Genomic DNA, 23,364 nt, shown 5'->3' on the forward strand with positions numbered 1-23,364 from the left:
GGGCATATTGCTATGGTCTATTTGATGACTATTCCCATAATAATATACAATAACCGTATGACGATGAGTTGTAACTCAAATTAAAAAATATTGACAGCTTATGACAGTGTATATGTATGGAAAAACAATAACGAAAACCAATTAATTTTAATCGTTCTAGACATTTTAAACGAAAAAAATAATACAGTATAATGCTCGATAATGGACAGGATAATTATAAATTTAATGGATTTTATTTTTGATACTGATACAAAATCCATATTATTTATAGGAGTAAAGTATAATAGCTTATTTTTTTATTTTTTTACAAATTTTTAGTTTATTAAAATTAATTTAATTGCATGCTATAAAAATAAAATATACCTATTAACTCTATCTTTTATTCATTTAAAATAATCTTAATTTTCAAAAAAGTACAATAATATGTTATTAAAGACATAAGTAGAACAGTTCTCCGGGCAACATGTCATAAAATGGTACCAAAAAATTACTGATTTTCAGGAAAATTTTTCTGTTTTTTAAACTATTATAGCTCTTGACAGTTAACACCTACTATATCTTAATAAATATTTCATCATATTATCTTTTAGAATAAAATTATACAAATTTTAACTGTTTTAACCAAAAATTAACCAAAATATATGTTTAGTTTTATGGAGTTGGTCACATTAAATAATCATTTTCTCAAAATATTAGTTTTAGATCTAACCTCGTTTTGTCAGAATTTTTATAAATATTGACTTTGGATAAGACGTTAGTAAAATTAATTTTTGTCGTTTCTTGATTCATAGATAAATAATATATTAAGGCATCTAATATTTAAACTTTATTTATCAATGCTTATAAATATATTGAATGTAATATTTTTCCTGAACTATAAAGTAAAGTTAGTCAAAAGATAATGACAAAAATAAAACGCTCACCAAACTTTCTGTATAAATCAATGCACAAATCAGTTATTTTAGCATAATCACGTTATGGCTAGTTGCAATTCGTAGGTACTAAGAATTCTTCTCCCAGTTAAGACAAACACAATGATTATAAAATATTTAAATGTCCCAGTCACGACACTTTTCTGATTAACTATTTCAACAATGATTTCCCACATCTGGGTTGATTACGGGAATAATATTTAGAATATACAAATGTGATACCAAGATGTGTAGTACAATAATACACACGAATACGGCTTAAATAATAAACAGTTTTTAAAGTAAAATAAAAATTATTGATAGAAAGGAGTATATAAAAGAGTATCTCAACATGCACAAACTGAAAAATAAGTAATAGTAAATTGGAAAATATCACCTTTAGTACTATTAGTAGTAAAATTAATTAAATACGTTCGTGACGATGTAATAACTCTGAGTTTGCAGCAATACATTTTTGGCTTTTTAAGTTCTTTCAAACGAGAATAACTTATATAATAATAATAACTATACTAATTAATAAAACTAGAATTATTTACGTTTAAATTTAAATTTAAATAAAACAACATTTAGACCTAATGCACATTATTTTACTTGAAAATCATTGGATAATAATAATATATATTGTCAATATTAAAATAAATTCGTTTACTTAAAAAAAAACAATTTTCAAACTGTTAGAGTGATTTAAAATTGTACTTACCCGATTAAGAATATAATAATTAAAATAATAAATACACTAACATTAAACAGAATAATCTGTTGGTGTAATATTGTAACATAAAACCATGCATCAAAATGGAGTTGAGATAAATAAATAATTTGTATTCAATTTATAATATTTATTTTCATTAATTTATAAGATAAAATGTTAAATACATATTAATAGACACGATCGATAAAAAAAATATAGTTAGTATAAGATATAAATCCATTATTCAGTAATTTAGTATTTAGGATATCCTCCATATTCTATAGATTCTTGAATCCAGATGGTTAGATTATCATTTATTCATAATAAATTGCCTAGTTTTAAAAATATAATCATTCAATATTAAACGGTTTAAATTTGATTGCTTATAATAGATAATAATATTTTAATGTAGTTCCAGTATAAACTAAACTTTTAAAAGGTGTAGACTATTATAGTGGTAATTGTCCACATAATGAAGAGGTACGATGTCAGTTTGAAAATACTGATGAACTCAAAATGTCACTCAACGCCATAACCAAAACTACTTAAACAGGTATGTGAGTTGTTTAAATTAAATGTTTAAAACATAAATTCTAAAGTACCGATATCAAGAAATCATAAAGTTTATTCACATTTGTATAGGTGTATACACCCAAACGTATTTTATATAAAACTAAATAAAAGTTTTTCAAATTAAAAAACTTTAAACGGTTTGTGAAAACCTGATGATAATTTTACAATTAAATTAAATTTTTCGAGTTTTAATCATATCTTATAACACTAGAAACTAGAAATATGGTTAACAACTTCTGATATTCCACTAAAACAACACGTTTTACAATTCATGTCAATTGCAAAAATAAATGATCAAGCATAAATTATAAATTTAATCAATGAAATATTTAAATTCTTTAACTTTGAATAAAAAAGTTGATAAATTATAACTAAAGAATAACGTTTAAAAGTACCCTCATGCGTTTTATTATCATCTTAAATTACTACATAAAAATATGTAACCTGGTAATTAGGGTACAATTAATACTATAAAATTATTTAATAAAGTAAATATAGAGTCAAGCTGAAATCTCAGACCACATGTATCCAAGTTAATATTGATTTACCGATTTATAAATGAATTTACTATTTTGTAACGAGCTAATTAACTTTGCTAAGGCATTACATGTTTTCTATCACCACCTACATTTTAGTTTATTTTAACTTTTAAATGCTTTGAATTTCAAACAGAGTGTTATAATAAGTATAAGCAATAAGCATACTTGAATTTGAATAATTTCAACGATTCATGTTTTGATTAGATCCATTACATTGAGTTGAAACAGATATCATTTACATTCAAAAACTTAACTCATTGAATATGAATTTAAATATTAGAAATTATATTTCGTATAGTCATTACTATACATATTAATTCCAAACTGCTTAATGCAAATGGTTTTTGCATGGATTTGAATAACAGTTCACAAACTCAGCCCAATGTTTATCAATATTATTAAATATAAGGTAATATAACAAAATATACAATATGTTCAAGTAATTTATAGAGTTAAAAATATTTAAATACAATTAAAAATTAATTTTACAGATGACAGTTGTATAGGTTATATTTTTTTCCAACATTTAGTTCAATTGTGATTTGGTTTAAGCAAAAAATAAGGTTATTTAAATATTCAATTTTATTAGTTATATAGCTACATGTAATGAAACCTATAAGTTTTTATTGCCGTTTAAAAAAAACAATACCTAAAACTAGAAACTTTCAAGTATTAACTATTAAGAACATCAATTTAATAGGAAATCATAAACTTCATATTACATTATTATGTCTGGAATGAGGAGAGATAACTGTCTATTTTAATACCAGTCGTTTCTTTTAACAACATACTACAGCAGATGTTATGTTTCAATTTTGTAAAACGTCTGTAATATCGAATTATGGAAGTTTCACTATACTCCTAGGACCTAAATTACCTAAAACAATAATACATATGTATGGTCTTCAGTGTTATTCTATCATACAGTGATATATTTTATAATTTATGCTAAATGTATTATAAAGAACAAGATACTTACTAGGACGATGCATTCAATATAATATATTTTTTTTATGTAAAATAAGTATACTTAAAAATATAAACCTTAATATATTATAAATTATGATAAAATAATGATAGATGGTAGGTAAAATCTTCAGCATTTTAGACTTCAATTCTTACAGTTTTATTTAGTATAACACTTATGATTTATATTCTACGAATTTAATACAGGCTATACTGACATGACTCTAATAGAATTTTGATCACACGGCGCCTTGGATAGGCAATTTAGCTATACTATTATAATGGGTACTTTCCTATTTGGTAGGTTATGAAAATGGTGTATTATAGCCTATAGATACTGCAAAGAATTATAATAATAAAACAAATTTGTATAATATACCATGATGATTGTAATTTTAGATACCTAACGTGAATTGCATACCTAAATTATAATAATATAGTTAAATAATATGCATTTATGACAATATTTTAATCGAATAAGTACTTACTCAGAAAATATTTGTATTAAAATATATGCTTTCTCATTGTAATTAATGTGATGACCAAATTTTTATTTCCATAATAACATTATGTTAAATTAATTTATTAAATTAACTTTAAATTTCTATTTTTTTTTTTTGCGTTTAAATTTCCTTATTAGTGAGTTCGGGTCCGAGCAGCTGAATACTATTAAATAGACACTCGTGCCCCCTAATTCGGTTACATTTAGCAACGTCGCTCTAGTGCCGAGAGAATACCGTAATTCCCGGAACCGAAAAATGACCAAGCCTCAGATACTAGCGCTATAACTGAATTATAAAAAAAAAATAAATAATGATATAACGTCAAGACAAGACGGTATCTCGGTGAATTACATGCAGGGAGAAAAATTGTTTCCATATACTAATAACAATATGATGCATAAATGTTTTAGAACTACTCAACTACTGCCGTACTACACCAATATAAACATGTGATGACCAGAAAATATCAAGCTTAAAGTCGTGTGTTAGGTTCAGTTTAAAAAAGAAACGACAAAAATATTAAAGACTTGTCTGGTTTCACAGAGTATATACGGCATTTCACGAAAAACTCAAATATTCAATTTGATTATTCAATCATATGATTATTATGATCAAAGCACTCAATTATATGGAATGCATGTGGCGTACAGCATTGACTAGAAAAATTATTTAAATAAAATATCAATATAAATATTTGATCATCTTCTCTAAGTAACGAACAAAATTATTAGTTACCTGATGGATTATCTTATATGAATAATTATATTGCATAGTTTATTGTATTATCTAAACTGACTCATCTAGGTTAATTAATGTTGCGTTTATTTTTTTTTCTATGTGTACACCATTTCAGTATAATATTACAAGTACACAACAGAAGTATTAAGATAAATCGATAAACTAGCATAATAATAAATAAATATTGTCTATTCATTTCTGAAAAAAACTTAATAAATATATGTTAGTGCACTAATTAGTTCCCAAAGATGTATGTATTAAATAATATGTCCAAATTATAATTCATATTCGATAGGTTTATGATTTGTTTGTATAATAATATACTTTATAAATGTACACACTACATAGTGGATTACTATGTAATATAAACACACACATTTTTAATTGCAAGTTAACCCAAACTTCAAAAGTAAACATAAAACAATTTTTTTAGATAAAAATAAAAATATTTATTATTTAATAATAATAATATATTTTAATACCGAAATAAAATTAATTACTGAATTAAATAAACAAATAAAAAAAAAATACATAGCAATAATTATTGTTGAATTTTCATAGTTTTCGATATCTAGTTAATATATCAAGTTACTACATTTGGGAGATCAATGGTAACTATTTCCAGAACTTTTCCAAAATAATCAGGAAAAACAAAAAATAAATACTTTAATTCTTTTTTTTGTTGTAACTCAAAATTTAATAACCGTAGAAATTATTACTATATATATTTTCACCAAATATTCAAATTATCATTTACAATACATGAACGTTATAAGTCCAATTACAATTTTATTTATAAGTGTTCAAAGATCAAATGTAATTTACGAAATTCATCAAAATCATGGACATTCTCAAAATTAGTTTAAAGACTAAACTTCATGTAATTTTTTAATTTATCCACATAAGGTTAAACATATTTGTACAAGATTCCATATACTTGGATACTTAGCTTAATTTCCTGAAAAGAAGTTAATCATATAGTCACAGACATTTTTTTGTGAGTGATCGAAGTTACAATTGCATACGTTGGATGTTATGGAACAATAATTTTCTTTCTCTTATTATTTACAAATATTGACTGTAAAAACTTGAATTATTCCACGTTTATTTCAAATATAATTTTCGCTGTATGCAATTAAATTGTCAAACAATTTAGTCTAATACATTTTAAGCTATTTATTTTAGCATGAATCACGGCCCATGATCCTATATACTCTACTGGAAATACTATTGTTCTCCTTTTTAATATACCATTATAGTACCTATACACAAACAAGCACATACAATTCAATCACATAATAACTCATCAGTACTTGCCCAACTACTTCTGCTGATTGAGCTGACTATACCCTCGACCCACTGTGCTCAATACATTGTATCTGCCTAATTAATGTAAATAATGTACTTACTTCAGTGTATACACTACTATACACGCCGTACAGAAAAACAGTTATATGGTCTGTAATGACACTCGCAAATGGCACCTAGTTAATTACCGGGTATGGGCGTTCAGAGTATTATTACAATTATAAATATACTCTCGGTCCCCCATGTATTTGTATTTAAACATAATGCAGTATAATTTTAATAAACAATAATTATTTAAATATAAAACGTTATTAGTGATTATGCCGATTCGTGGACCAATGAAGATTGGATTGAAGAAATAAATTCACAAAATATTCGAGATTAACAACGTTGATAGCGTCACTTAAGTAGGTAGTACCAAATACCAATATAACTTGTGCCTTGACGGCTTGGTAGCAAATCTAACTACAACCTTTAAGCACACTCCAACCCACCGTATAATTTCGTCTGTAGTGGATTATTGTGGGTAGTTGGTGTAAGTAGCTCAATCAGCAGCTTCCGCACTCGAGATTGCTGGGCAAATACTGATGAACTACGTGAGTGGATTTGTGTATGTGTGTATAATATTATGTATGTATGTGTTTGTGGTGTAAACTCTTATAATAAAAATTAGACTTATAGTATTTTGGATATGCGTTTGTTGGCTTGCTGCATAACAATCAAATAATAAATAATTGTAATAATAGCACTAAGAACATTTCAGCTTAATAGTCTTTATGGACTTCTGGCTCAACAATAATAATAGTAAAAATAATCACTCGTCAGTGCATTAAATAAAAAATATTATATAAAAGTTATAATCGATGATATAGTATACATTAACTTAAGTAGGCATTGAAACAAAAAAGTCAGTGTAAAGTATTTTGGCCAGAAAAAGTTGTGACCTCGTAGATACTCGTTCGTAAATTAAAAATATAAATGGACTACAAGAGTTACATTCACAGGAATAATTAATATTGAAGTTATAGAACTCATACGGAAAAATAAAAAAAATATGGATATTTAAATTAACAATAAGATATGTGGGTGAAATTGAATATGCAGTGTTGGAAAAAAATATGAGGCATTGAGTAGGGAATTGAGTGATGGTAAAAAATTACAAAAATAATGTTAATACTATTGAGTAATACCTAATTTGTTTATACTTTACTATCCATTACTTAAATTTTTACCAACAGCACTATTTCCTCCCATCAATTTTAATCATGATTATATGTTATTTGCCAGTTTGTCTAATCTTCTTGGGATACCTACACGTTCTATATCTTGCGTACACTATCTATTGATCTCCATTTTGGTCTTCTTCTTAGTCTCTTCCCATCTAAAATCCAAATTATTAAATTAAAATTATTCTTGTCATCAAACTTCCGATCACTCGCCCTGTATGTCCAGCCTATTGCATTCACATTCCCCTAGTAAATTGTACAATATCTTCTAAATGTGAATTTATTCTTATTTCCCATTGTTGGGTATCGGTGTTAATCACCTTTCATAGTAAGTTCTGAGCTAATACTATCTGATTTCTTGGACCTAACTGTCATTACTTGATACATTCAATGTAACATTAAAAAAATAATTGTAATTGCAAATTATCATTTCTGTACCAGATATCATTGGTACATTTTCATCATCCAGGAATTATATAAGTAGGTGGAATAATTATAGATGTTTTATTGTCTTGAATCGTTTACACTGTATGCTTTACATACTATTTTTTGAATAGAATAAAACAAATAACTAATGAAATATAATGTATGTGTTTATTGAAAATAATTAACTAGCATTTAAGTTAAGCGCCATCGTTTTTCTGGAGTGTTTTTGTATTCTGATTTACGATGTACAAAGTTTTAAATGTAAGTACCTAAATGAAGATTGTATAGTAATAATTCTTCAAAACGTTTATAGAAATTTAGAAATAATTTTTAAAAATTGTATCTAGCTTTGCTCTCAGTTATCAGAAAATATAATTTAAGATGCATCTTTTTATGGGTTTAAAGTCTTTTCTCACGATTCTTCTTCAGTGTTTGTTTTATTCCATAATAACAAAGCAATCACTAATGGATAAAAAGTATAAATATTAAGTAATTTTCCTTTGGTTATTCACATGCAATTTTAAATATTAGTTGTCTATGTTTATGATACTGAAGCAAAATCAAATACATTCATCGCTTCGCTTAGAATCTAAATGACAGTACTTCAACAACGGTAATTATTATTGTATGTGAACTAAGAATAATTAGTTCTTACAATATTCGTTATATAAGGGCATGAGCACTTTTGATAAGGTTCCATTTGAAGTAGGACTAATAACTGTTGTAGAGACCCTGCAGAGAGGCTTTAGTCCTAGTTTGTTTACTTTTATTTTTATCGAACTGTCATTTGAACCTTAACCGCCTTTTTGTTTCTAATCCGTTTTCAGATTAAATGTTTCGTATTTCACCTCAATTAGGGACAAAAATACAGTTATTTCTACGAAATTTGAACATTTAATTGGAAAAGCTTGGGCTCCAATTTTCTAAGAATACATTAAAATACTATGCAAAGAGTAAAACATTATTATATTTAGGATTTTTAACATGCTTTTTTTAAATTAAATAAGTAATAAAAGATATATTTATTCGTCTAAAACAACGAATTCAGCTGTTTCTGCGAATAAAAAAACCTGATTTATCGAATTCAATTATTTCGTTTTTTCGAACTGATTTAATATATGTTTCAACGGTATATTTTTTTTTATTTCTACAAAAGTATACTAAGGTCAGTTTAAATTATTTAGTGCAATAAAACTGTTAGTTTTATTTTTATAGTTAGGGTAATTAAAGATAGCATACACATACATTATCTATAATGTATATAATATATACATTGTATATTATGTTTATGATGTAGGTATATTAGAATATTACACATATTAACATATGCAATTAAGTGTTTCTAAATTTATTAAAATAAATATACTTTGTTTTGCTTCGTCATACAACCGTGTATGAACATAATTGCCAATATTTTATCTATCCCTTGACTTTTAGACCGTACTTACATTTTTGTAGTACCCCTAATTTCAAACTACTGATAGTGGGCTCTAAAAAAATTAAAAAACTTGTTATCAGATTCTTGTTTTTGGAATACATTATAATAAACGTTGTACAGATATTATTTTAAAACAACTAACTAGTGTACATGATGCATTTGTTTTTTTAATTCGAAAACAATAACAAGACAACATATTTTCGGAGCTTTGTAAAATTCGTTAATCTATCAAACTAAAAGTACCCAAACATTTATAACATTAAATACATATAACTAGGCTATTAATGATTTAACTATACTAAAATTGTCTCAAAAACTAAAATATAAATAAAAGGTACATTTACTAATAAAAAACAGTATAATATACAATAGTAATGATTTTTTTTAAACAAAGATAATAATAATAAATAAAAACTAAAAATTAAATTATAATAAATAATATGGAATAATATAAAAGCAAACTTAATCATCTAATAAGAAGACTAAACTATGAACTTTTGACAATACTCATAATGTACACTATTCCAAAATGTCATTGCCTATATCTAAACTCATAATTTCATAAGAATTAAATATGAATTAAAAGTGTATTTTGTTTAATTTTGAGGAGATTATTTTGGATTGTACATTTTTAGTATATCATAGAGTATTATTAATCGATTATACATCAATATTTCTTCAGTTTTGTTTATGCATAAAAAAAGATTACTGAAAACTATAAAAAGTGTCTGAAGAAGTTTTTGCCTGTTAGCTTCAATATTTTTTTTACACAAAGTATAACCAAGTACTTACGCGAATTCCACTTTGTTCAGGCCTAGAGTACGAATTTCCATTTCCACGTTACAAGTGTAATTTGTTATCGGTGTCGTATTTGTTCAAAGTAGAATACCATTCCATTTTTCTACTTTTCTCATTTATTTTTATGGCTTTATTTTAGATTCGAATAGGTTTTTACCCACTCTCTCCCTTCCCTCAAAATATGATTCTCTCACCCGACCTATATAATATGTACCTATGTTTGAAATTAGTATATACTTTTTAAATAAACGAAATACTTTTGTGGAATACGTAAAGGTCAAACTGCCATTGTCTCAATTATCTATCGTCACAACTCACATTCGACATAGGTTATTTACATGGTTGTCTCTTGTAACCGGGTTTGTTGCACAAGATTGATCATCATGATAGATTTAGCTATGCACCTCCATTTTGTCACCTCGATATAAACAACAACTTTTTACCATGAAAATGTATTATTGATGTAATCAAACAATACATTTGAATTTAACTTACAAACGCAGTGTGTATAACCTGTTACGGTTAAACATGATAAAAATATGAACGAAATAATTTACTGTTATCCAGAATTGTATTATGTATATTTTGGCCTGGTTGGATATGAATGATGTGATACTAACAATTTTATAGGATCATGAACAATTTTTTATCAAGATAAGCACATAGTTATTTGCATGCATTGTTTTCGTTATTCCAATCCATCCACAATACCGTTTCATTATTTATGTAAAAGCTGTTTAAATTGTAAAACATTCTTATACAATGAACAAACTAAAACTTAATAAAATTCAATAAATATTCTGACAAATGGTAATGTTATTTGTATTACCATAAATTGTTTACAACAATTAAGAATGTTCTATATATAATATTAATTAACTAACAACTGAAGTGGCAAATTATATTTGGCTGTATGAACAATAAAAATTAAATGAAAAATATTTGATTATTTTACGATGGATATAATTATTTAAACGATAGCAGTTCACCATGCTTGTTCTGATATTTCGATAAACAATTAGCTCAATTTTCATTCAAGTCCGGTGACAAGTGAAGTATGGTTTATTATTATTTGGTTAGCGCTATATGAGTACAATTTAAATAAATTTACCAACGAATAGGTATAAAGCAAATTTAATTAATATTGATTATAATATTACCTTATATATTATTGTTTTATTTACTACAATACAAAATATTAACAAAGGTATGTAATTTTTGTTATTATATTTTTTTTAATTGTTGAAACATAATATAATGTAATTTTTAGAAAATAATAGTAAATCAAACAATTATTATTATATTTGTATAGTAACAGTTATAAAATATTATAATTTATTGTATAATAGTATACAAACTTAACATACAAAACATAATTTAAGTGATCGTAGTCAAAATGTGTATGTATAATGTTTTTACTCTAAATAAGTAAAATTATATGTCTCTTTTACATTGAATTATTATTATATCGTAATGGAATGTTGCACTTGAGAAAACAGTATTTTTTTATGTTTGTTGTGTTGAAAACCATATTAATTCTATGATTGCAAATTAATGAGGCGCGTGAATAGAGCCACCCACATGGGAGAAAACTGTATACAAGAGTGGAGTGTGGAACAAATTATTTACTTCAAACAAACCAAATATTATGATTGTGACAGAACTCGAAGGAGTGAAAAAAAGTTTACGTAAGCAAAGGGTAACAGAAATAATTTATTGTGAACTTGAACTAAACGTCCGAATATTACGGAACATAATAAGTAGTAGGTACCAAAAAAATACACTTCATCTAGTACCTCTATAAAGTGTTATAAAATCAATTGTCATAATGAATTATACTCATAAAACGTTTTCCTCCGATATGGATTTTCTTATGCATAACAAGAAAAAACAATTTAATATTAAAGTAAATGAAAAAAAAATTTATTTCTCATAAATAAAAGCATAATTTATTGTGGTTCACATAACGTGCCATTGAAAACCATCTATATGGTATAATAAACGAGGTATACACTATACAACTTATGTTAATAACTCAGAAGTCCATTCCGTAATGGTGGATTAATCAACACTTATGAGTTATGTTTTATGATAGTAAATTATTATGATTAACTCATTTGATTATTAACTAAATAAATATTTACTATTATATTTTGGATTAAAATTTGGATAGAAATATAGAATACACATACCGATCAGAGTAAGACATTCAGCTCATATCTACATTCGATAATCCATGGCTTATGAGTATTATAGAACATCATAAAATAAATATTTTACATTAGGTAGGTACATTGAGAGTAAACTTTTTATAAAAGTAAATTTACTGTAATGAATAATATGCAGGGTTCGATTATTCCTACCTCATAGACGTCTCGCTCTACTCACATAGACTCAATATAGTGCAGCAAGTAGCAACTAAACTAGCAAGTTATGATAATATTAGTTTATTTTTAACTATGATAAATTGCCTGATGAAAAAAAATATTCTAGAGGGATGTTTTTCATAACGGTGGTACACGATACGTTTCTTTTTTAAATCTTCTGTATGACTTATTATTATTAATCAATCACCAAACTCGGAATTTTTCTGCCTATTTTATTAAAACACAAAATACAAATTTAAAAATGATGACGAATAAGTGAATAAAGAGCAGATGTTTATGCATTTCAAATATTTTTTTTTTTAAATCTCAACTAATGGAGAACAAGATAAAAATTTGTTTCAATATTTAAAGAATTCAAATTAAAAATTATTTAATACTAAATATTTTTTTCATATTTTTTCGATTTTTATATTCAACGTGGTTTTAGTAGGTACATATTTATGGTTTTTCGTTGTATATTACGTCCAATATTCCGTATAAGAATATATTTTTACCTAAAATGTAAACATTGTAAACATTACGAATACATAGTCGATGACGATATCGTTACATCGATTGACGATATCGTTACATCGATATTATTCAGTGTAATATTCAATTTTATTATTTGATAAGTTTTCATTTTCTTAATTTTAAATTTTCTTAGAGTAAGTTTATAAGCGTAAATTTTTTTCAGATTAATAAAAAGTTCACAACAGTTCCTAAAGTTTAATTTAAAAATGATTCACTGTTTTAAATTCTTAACAAATAAAATAAAGTTTAAATAAATAAATAACTTTTATTTTTAATAAATAAAATAAAGCTCAAATTAATGAATAACGAATTAATTTTTATTAACACGTATTTTGAATAAATTTTAAGCATATTTGTATACTTTATAGGGTATAAGTGCATGAATATTTTTCAATTTTTTAGTTCATAAACATCTGCTTCCCAATGACGAATATTGTTTATGATAATATATATTATATATTATGTAACTGTGAATACATGCAAATCATAATAGCGTTGACTGCTAGTTTTTATTTTTCCTGTCAAAAGTACCTACCAACTAGCCTCGAAATTGAAAATCCAAGCATTTTTCAAATACTTTTCGTACAGAGTACAGACACACAAAAATAAAATACACACATCATTGTTAAATAAATACATCCAGAGTCAAAAATTAAATAACTATTTAATATTGGGAAAAGTATAAGCCTTCAGCTACCTATCCATATTGTAAATAAGTACTAAGGGACATATTCAATTACATAGGTACCTATCCTATAACGGAAGCTTTGCTAAGCAATCCGGTACAACCAGCTGCAGCAGAGCGATTTTGAAGTCAAATGTTTTTATTGTTCCGTTTCTGGTAAAAAGCATTTAGCCTCATACTACGACGGGACCTCATATATCAGCAAAACGATCAAAGCCGAAATATAGATGATAGTTGTAGAGGAACGAGTTTCCGGGTGATAAAAGAGAAAGAGAAGAAGATGAAGAGAAAATCAAGGACATATAAGTGGGTAAAACAAATTGCCACCGATTTGTCAACGTTGATTTCCCATGTTGCTCTAGAGTTACGACTTAGTAAAAGATTCAAACGTCCAAACCAAAAATTAGGCTCGTAAAATTCGTATAGACGACGCTCGCATTGCGTGTAGACCATTCAGTACAGGTACCCAGCAGGGAGCGTATAACTACGAAATTACCAGAATAATATTTTATACCAGTATTTATACATTTATGTCAATATAATATACGGAAACACTTATCACAAGGTATCAAATTATATTTTCCATCGTATTTAGCATATTTTCTAGTATATAATCTTTCAGTTTCTTATAGCTACCTAAGCGTAGAGTGTATTACTTTAAAAATTTCATTTTATTAATTTGTTTATACATTTTGTTATGTCTGTGATTTTTTTTTCTGGCACCTACCTAACAAATATAATGTATTGGTTATACAGTCGTATTATTTAAAGCCTTTAAAGTATACCTTTGATTTTTCTCACGAATTAACTTATAATAACGAATAACGAAAAACAAACAGGATTAAGTAAATGTTGAAAAAATATTGAGAGGTAGCGATTTGGAATTTCTATTGGTATTTTTTATAAATGGGGGGGGACCAGGTCCATTCATTTTTATTTTATCGTTGTTTAATTTTTGTTCATTTGTTTTATTGCTTGTTACTACTAGTACATTTGTTTTTATAAATGATATATTTTTTTTTAATCATGAATGATTTTAGGTTTGACCATAGTGCTACGCGCCTGCGTTAAAGTGTGCAGTATGTTGAGGTAATGAAGTGATTTGTGTACTATCGGCAATTTATTTAATTGTGAGCATCGTTTCACAAATAGTAAATATATGGTACCCATCTTTTGCATTTAGAAATCAATGAGTTACCTGGTCTTTTATTAATCTTAATACAATGTTTGTTTATTATTGTTCTTACTTACATTTGAATTTTACCATTCAATCGTAGTTCTGTTGTTTTTATCATTGATTTAAAGATATTTATATTACATTTGTTTTCCGAAGCTGCATTCATTAAAAAAAACTTCAATGATATGAACTAAATAAATAAATAATAAAGCGCTGAGCGCTCACGAAAACATTGTGTATTATAAAATAACATAATGAATGAGTATACGATTGTTCAATGAAAATATCAATACGATGTTTATCATATTTCGTGATTTTTTTTTAAGTACATCTAATCTCGTTAGTACTATTTGATCATATATCACTACGTTCAAATATTGCCAGTGTATGTTCAAGCACTCATATAACGTGTAGGTACTGCTGTAGGTACCAAACACAAACTACCTTGAACAAGGAAGACTTAATATGTCCGTTTATACGAGAATACATAAATAAATATTACGTAAGTATAAAATACAAATGTATAATATTATTTATGCATGTGTGTGTGTGTGTGTGTGTGTGTGTGTGTGTGTGTGTGTGTGTGTGTGTGTGTGTATGTGCATATTTCGAGCATCGCTGCACAGGCTGTGTGTTTTTTGTACCGCGACATTTGCAAGTACACTCTGAACTAGTATTAAATAAATTACATTTTTTTGTATAAAATTCATATTTTTACATTTTCATCCAAAAACTTTTCATACATGTTTCACTTATTGAAACTTTTTGAGCTTAAGCTGTTCGCATTTAAGGACCCTATTTACAACTTTGTTTAATGTATATTGACATATTTTTTGAGTATTTAAAAGCTAACACAGTATCTACTACTTTTACAGTGTATTGCACTTACCTACTTTTTTAGTTTTAGATAAAACTTAATTACATTGTAAATAATATTTGAGCAAATTACAAATATTATATACCTAATATAAAATATAAAGTTAGCTTAACTTTTTTTCTACGATCTTGTATGAACTGTTTAGTGTCGGTTAAATATTCACATGAATGTGTTAATATTATTATGTAAGATACCACGTTGGCCTGCCGTCCTGCATTATTTAAAATAAATTATTTGAGATATCCCTGTGAATATGAGATTATGCAGTTTGTATTTGTGTATATATATATTTTTTTTTTTTTTGGCTTATTATAAGCCGTTCAGACCCATCGTAGCTTCATATATTTTTTGCCACATATCTCTATCCAACGCTGTTCTTTCCTTATAATATATAATTTCTATGAGATTTAGGGGTGCCCTCATCGGTCGCTCTACCGCCGCCTTGGCCATTCTCTAGGTCTTATTCGATCTGGTTTCCACATTATGACTTTGTTTACTATCATACCCTCCTCTCTCCACACCTGACCTTGTCTAGCTAAAGGCTTCGACTTTTGAGAACACATACTGTACGTCCACATCAAATTCATTGATCAGTTTCTTTGGTTCTGCGTAAGTCCTTCTTTCATATTCATTATATTCAAAATTATTTTTAGCGCAGAATATTCTCCTTAACATTTGTCTTTCAAATGTATTTATAAATTATGTAATAAAAAATCATTACATGCTATGATAAAAAAAAAACTTAAGTCAAAAGCAGTCCTTACATAATTTTGTCATAATGCCAATCAACAACGATTTCATTACTCTTGGATATTACGGGGTATATCCAAAACCAAAAATGTACATGACAAATTATGGTAGATACAATAATAGTTCAGTCAGTAAAATTGTGTTATTATAATATTCTTTTCATCTAATACAATACATTTTACATTAAATTGTGTTATATTAAATAATACATTTTATTTGGACGTTGAACGTTTTTCTTATGAGGTTAAAGTATAGTTTTTCGGTAACAATTGTATTTCTCATTTAGTGCATCAAATGTTTACACTATTTTAAAAGTTGTCCAACTAAAAAAGTGACATCCTGATTTATTACTTGTATGGTACGATACAATATTTATAACTCGACTGACTGCCCTATTATAGTATTGGTACACTTTAACCTACCTATCATTTGTGATCACTAATTTTAAATATCGTAAATAACTAAGATCCATAATAATAATAATAATAATATAAAATGCTATATTAAGTATTTGTAGCGTATAAAATGAAATTTGTTATCTCATGTTGGTGTATATGAAATACAGAACCTGTTTAACCCCCGGCTCCATTGGTCTATTTTAACTTTAAATATTAGGAAGTAACCGCTTCTCTGTCATGTATATCGACAATAATAAATCTATTCTCTTGAAAATTGTCATGTCACCAACACAATCCAATTATCCACGGTGCTTGCACTCGTTTTCCTTAATTTTTTGTACGCTCTCCGTTAGTAGTTTTTATCGTCACAATCTAAAGTTAAGGTCGTTAAGGATGCGGGCAATAGTATATCATCTCTTAGAAATCTCTGTGGTGAATAGTGATTTCTTCTTCGCTGAAATTAGAAGTAGTATATATATTTCAATTGTGCGCCCAACTAGCACAATTTTTTTCTCTGACTAATTTTATCGACGACTGCGTCCCTGCACAAATTTATGAACCATTTCCTCAACTTGCCTCCTCATTATTTCCTTAACCCAGCCGTTTGATTGGCATACATTCAACAAATAACTCTACATATTGTCCAGTATTAGACAGCTGTTTCATTTAATTTAAAGTTAAATCAGTATAATAATATTATGTTTAAGAATAGGACTGTGCAGATTGTTATTATAGTATGTACCTAAGTACTCTAATATATTGCTAAGAAATGTTTTTTATTGCTCTTCTATGCCACAATATAAATTAATTTTAATACGTTTAAACGTTCCATTCAAGTTGCTATTTAACTTTTTTCATTCTTAAACTTTAAATAAACTATTATTAATCGTGCCTTCACATTTTTTCTAGCATACATCTGCTGTTGGCAACAAATTACTTTTATTTTGTGTATCTTGTAAGAACTACATAATAGTAGTAATACATGTCATTCATCACAAATCACGTATATTTTAGATTGCCAATATAGGCAATAACGTCAATCTACACAGTAACTAAACCTATTTTTAGAGGGTACAAAGGGTGTCAAATTTTTCTACAAATTGTGTTGTACTATAAATATTGGTGTACATCGTCATATTATTATGTATTATCGATTCAGATTTGAGAGAGGTGGGCAAGTGGGTAACGCGCTCTACTATAACCTATGGCCGTATGGGTTAAATTGGAATTCAATAATATTAAATCATTTTATACGAAAAACGATTCTGATCGAAAACAGTCAGCCTTCATTATTAAAAAGTATATTTGATGATATTATTTCTATTAAAGTGATTTATTTTACCAGATATTAATTATTAAGCGATACAGTATATGTTGAATTAACGTTTAGTCGAAAACATTGCATTTTAAAATGCTATCACGTGTATAAAATATAATACTTAATATATTATACTAAATATATATTTTAAAAGTTTCAAGTGCTCACGAATAATATTATTAAATCACAATAAAATAACTAAGATTGTTATTTGTTGATTAAATATCTAATTTCATCCAAATTTGAACTTTTAACTAATCATTCTATAATTGTTTAACTACAAAATGATTTGAAAATGTTTATGATTTTGATGAATTTTGTCGCAATTAGAACTTTAAATGTTTTAGAAACTTAAAAAAATATATAAAATGGCTCTAAATTATTGATAATTATCAAATTTTATAACCAATCAAAAAAATTAATCATCGAAATGTACCTACCTACATAAAAAAAACAAATATATTTTTAGTTTTAACTTTTTAAATGTTAATAAGTAGCTTAAAAGAGTCAAAATATTTTTTAAATATTCTCATGCAAGGAAAATGGTTTTATAAAAATTTGGTAAAAATTTATAATACTATCTACTTTTATTTACTGACTCGATCCAATTGTCTACCAGAAACCAAAACTCCCCCAAAATTTAAATTTGTTACATTTTTAGACAACTTCCCGTGTACCTACGCAGATAAACAAAAAAAAATTTAAAAACAAGTCATTATAAAATCAATAAATTTATTGCACCGTTTAGAATTTAAAATGTATAGTTTTTTTTTATTCAAAATATTATTTTAGAACATAACAAAAATATACAATTATTAGTTTTAATTCTAAAAATTTATATGACTTTCATGTTTACAGTGTCCGAACGATTAAACACAGATTATGAACTCAATTTTATTTGTATTCATACAAGTTTAAAAATTCAAAGTCATTAAGAAATGTTCGCTTTATTTCACTCATATTCATGTATACCTACATACATTCTAGAATACAAAAAAAAATCCATCATACAGCTCAATAGCTGATACTCTGAGAAAAATATAATGCATAGAATTATTTAGAGTGGCATTGTATAATATAGGTATAGAAATTTATAACTGCTTTTAGTATCGATCTTGGAGGGTCTTTCATTGGTTTATGAGGACATTTTATTTTCAAAGTTTTTACAGTACCTAGTAATATCCTCTAATTTTAAATAATATTCTAAATTAACTACAAACATAGTTGTGCATATTATGGGAGGTAGTAAAGATATTAAGTACCTGAAAATTTATGTGATGAAGAAATTACAATTTTATGAATTGAAAATCTTGATTGAAGTTGCTTGATAAGTCATCAAAAATTATAAAATAAATTAAAATGCAATAACGTATTTTGCCTGGATAATATTATTTATGCGGCAATAAAACTCCAAGTTTTTTGACGTTCCACTTATCATTGTGGTTTTCATTTCTTTCTGATCATCAATGAGAGTCCTCGTAACTTTATTAAAAATATTTACGCATGTAATAATCGGGTATTTTCTTATTTTACTTAATTTTGCCGTACTCCGTACCTTCGATTAAATCTCAACTTACCTACAAAGTTTTGCAAACAATTCGTAAAAATGAAAATACCTGTGAGTCACATAATTCTATAGTGACTATGCATTTTTTCAAAACTTAATGTCTGATACAATAACAAATCATTTGGTCAAAATATAACATTTTTTTATAATAATTATTACAGAATAAGACTGAGTAATATTACTATACCGATGCCCGGAAATAACTCAAGATCTCATCTGTCATTGAGTATTTACAATAGTGGATTTTAATGTTTTCTCAAGCCATATTTTAGTCTGTCACGATTTTCCACTAAACGTGTTTCTGACACATGACGTATGTTAGACCCATTTCGAATATTTTGTTTGGTGTATTATTCTGCATCTCTGGTTGCATTGCAGGGCACTCAATAATATTGTCATCTATTTGAAAAGCGCATACATACATACCCATCTCAAAGTTATGGATTTTCCGGACTGCGAGACAATCATATCCAAAGTGAACAAAAGTCAAACACTAGCATCAGTGAATACAATATAACGCGAATCGGTACGTATAATAATATTATAATAATATTATCAGCCTATGCATGGGTTTAAAATTTTACTATACCGGGCTAGTATTTTTTTTTTCCATTACAACTTACTATTTGCTAACTATCCACATTATACTACTTGATGACTTAATCAATACCGTTAAAAGTTATCTAAATGTTTTCCAGTTAAATATTTGTAATAAGTTATTCACAGAATTGCAATTCAAATAAACTTTATACTAAAGAACGCTAGTTGTTCAACACGTCATAATACGACACAATTGTAGTATTGTCTACTATTATTTCGTGTTTGTTCAATTTCAATTTATCGATTTATTCTATTCTATTGACCTATCTCGTATTATTATGATTATTAATTCATTCTAATTGGTTTTCAAATAACTACTCAATAACCACCCACTCGTATTTCATAATATGAATATAAGACAATACACTATGCCAAATTCCATTATTCAACTATAAATGCAAGCTTTACGAGTGCATTTTTAGGAGAGAAAACACATATTCAGGCTTATTATGTCTTGTCAGACATTCAAATTACAATAAGTAATTTATATTTCAATTGTCCACTTAATTTTCTTTTAAAGCTGTAAGTATTTAATATTGACACAAAAAAATCGTATAAAGTCTAAACATGGTGTAAATGATAAACAATGACTTAACTACCTAAATTACTCAAACATAAACATCGAATATACTTATAGGTAATATATTATTATAACGAGTTTGATTCTAAATTATTTAAACAATGTTTATATCTAATCAGAAACATAACAGAACTACCAAGGCACCAAAGTAGGTGAATTATATAATATCAAGAAATAATTAAGTTTTTTTATTCTTCAAACAATAATTGAAAATACTTAACCTTAGAAAAATTTGAATGAACATTTACTGCATGATTTATTTACCCTTAACTTTGGTTAAATATAAAAATAAAATAATATGCACAGTGCATATTCGGTGTACTTTTCAAAGAATTATGAATTCGATATTTGTGCAGAGGCCGCACAAGTGGTGCGTTACTAAAAATAAATGAACTATAATACCTACCTAAAGTTGTTGTATGGTAATTTTTTTTAATCGTTTTACAAAACTCTTGAAATATACACATAGGTATATATATTATTAGCATTACAACAAAGTAAAATAACATTTAAATGGCATACAGTTGTAGTACCTATGCAATTAAAAAAAAAGGTTCGAATCTCATTTCATGCATTAATAAAAATATTATCGTTGATTTAAAAAATGTTGAAGTCGGTACCTATACCGTAATACGAGTAGTTTGATCATTTTTTCTCCTGAATTATATAAAATCGAGAAACTCATTCTCCTATATAGAAGTTGGCCATGTTATTTTGGTTACATTATCATTAAGTGAGTCACTGCAATGGATGTATTAAAAACTTGAATTTGAACTCATTGGTAAATCGTTGCATACGAAAAACGATTCTGAGTGGAGATGATCTGTCTGTCTACAAAATGTGAATTCTATTTTATATTTATATTGCTATTAGTGAGATATTAATTTACTAGTTATTATTAATATTGACAGTAGGTTGAAATAATTTTTGACAAAAATACCACATTTATTAAGTTTATTTTTCATTATTAATTACTATAATATCATAAACTCAAAAGTTGACTATCAATGTTATCATATATTACTGTTATTAACTTTGAGCCAATGCCGAGTAATCGTAGAATTATGAGATAGGTTTGTGGTATTAACAAGTGAATCACATTAAAATATCAAAAATCGTTATTTTTCAATAAGATTATAAACAAAAACCATTTCAATATGCATATTTTTAATTTTTTTAAATTTCAATAAGAACACCTTTTGTGGGGTTTTGTATGAAATAAATTTACAAAATTGTTGACCAAGCATAACATTTTTTTAATCAAAATATACTAGAACAATTATTCAAAAGTTTCAAATGTAAATAGGTAGCTTAACATAGGTTAAAATATCTTGAAAATTTTACTGTGCATAGAAAATGATAATTTAAGTAATAGTAAAATATTTAAAGTTTCTTCTATTCATTTTTTTTTCAATAATCCCAAGATAACGAAAATTGATAGTGGATAAACTGTTAATAAGGTATTCAAATATCCCAAACACTGTATCGGTGGCAGTAAAATTCAATCTTCTTAGCGTCTTAACAATATCGCCGAGGAAGCAGTAAATTGTGTCTGACTGCGATTTTAGAGATACCTCCAAGCTACGGTTACCACTACAGTGTGTGTGGACCTTTTTACTTTTGAATATCAACTGTCGTTAAAATTTGAACTACGATTTGCTCATACAAAATGTAATGTGGCTTAATACTTTATGTAAATTTTTTTTTTATTCCCAGTACCTGATAAAAACGTATAAAAAATAATGTATTCAATTTTCAAACCTTATAGGTAAGCATTTAATTAACAAAATAATTTGCAAATTGTCGTGGTTTTGAACATTTTTACTTTAAACACTTATAAAATAAATGTGACTATCTATTTTTATTATAATTAGTTCAATCTACCATATAACTAATATTCATACAGATATCTCAATATACCTATAAAATATATATATTATAGGTACCTATCTACATCTGAAGGAATATAGGCCGACTAACCGTCTCCACTCAGAATCAGTTATTAATAAATTTAAATTTAACACATCTATTACAACAGCCTATTCAAAAGGTACACTACACTAGGGTGACCATTTAAAAAACTAAAAATCAGGACAGTTGTTGCTCCCTATCCCTAAACAAAAATCAGCATTGGTCCTCGACCCTCGTTCTACAAAAACTGTTATCTATTATTTATAAGATTTTTTCTGAAACTGTTTTATATTTGTTTCGTACATTGATAAAGATACATTATAATAAATAATAATATGGAAAAAACAAGATAAATACGGGACCAACTTCAAAAAACGGGGTTCTTAAAAACCTAACCAATCGAAGATTGTTGGAAAAACGAGACATGATGATCGAATAGGGGACAATCCCGTTTTAAACGGGT

This window comes from Myzus persicae, unplaced genomic scaffold, assembly GCF_001856785.1.
Source record: "Myzus persicae strain clone G006 unplaced genomic scaffold, MPER_G0061.0, whole genome shotgun sequence".
Classification (NCBI taxonomy): Eukaryota; Metazoa; Arthropoda; class Insecta; order Hemiptera; family Aphididae; genus Myzus; species Myzus persicae.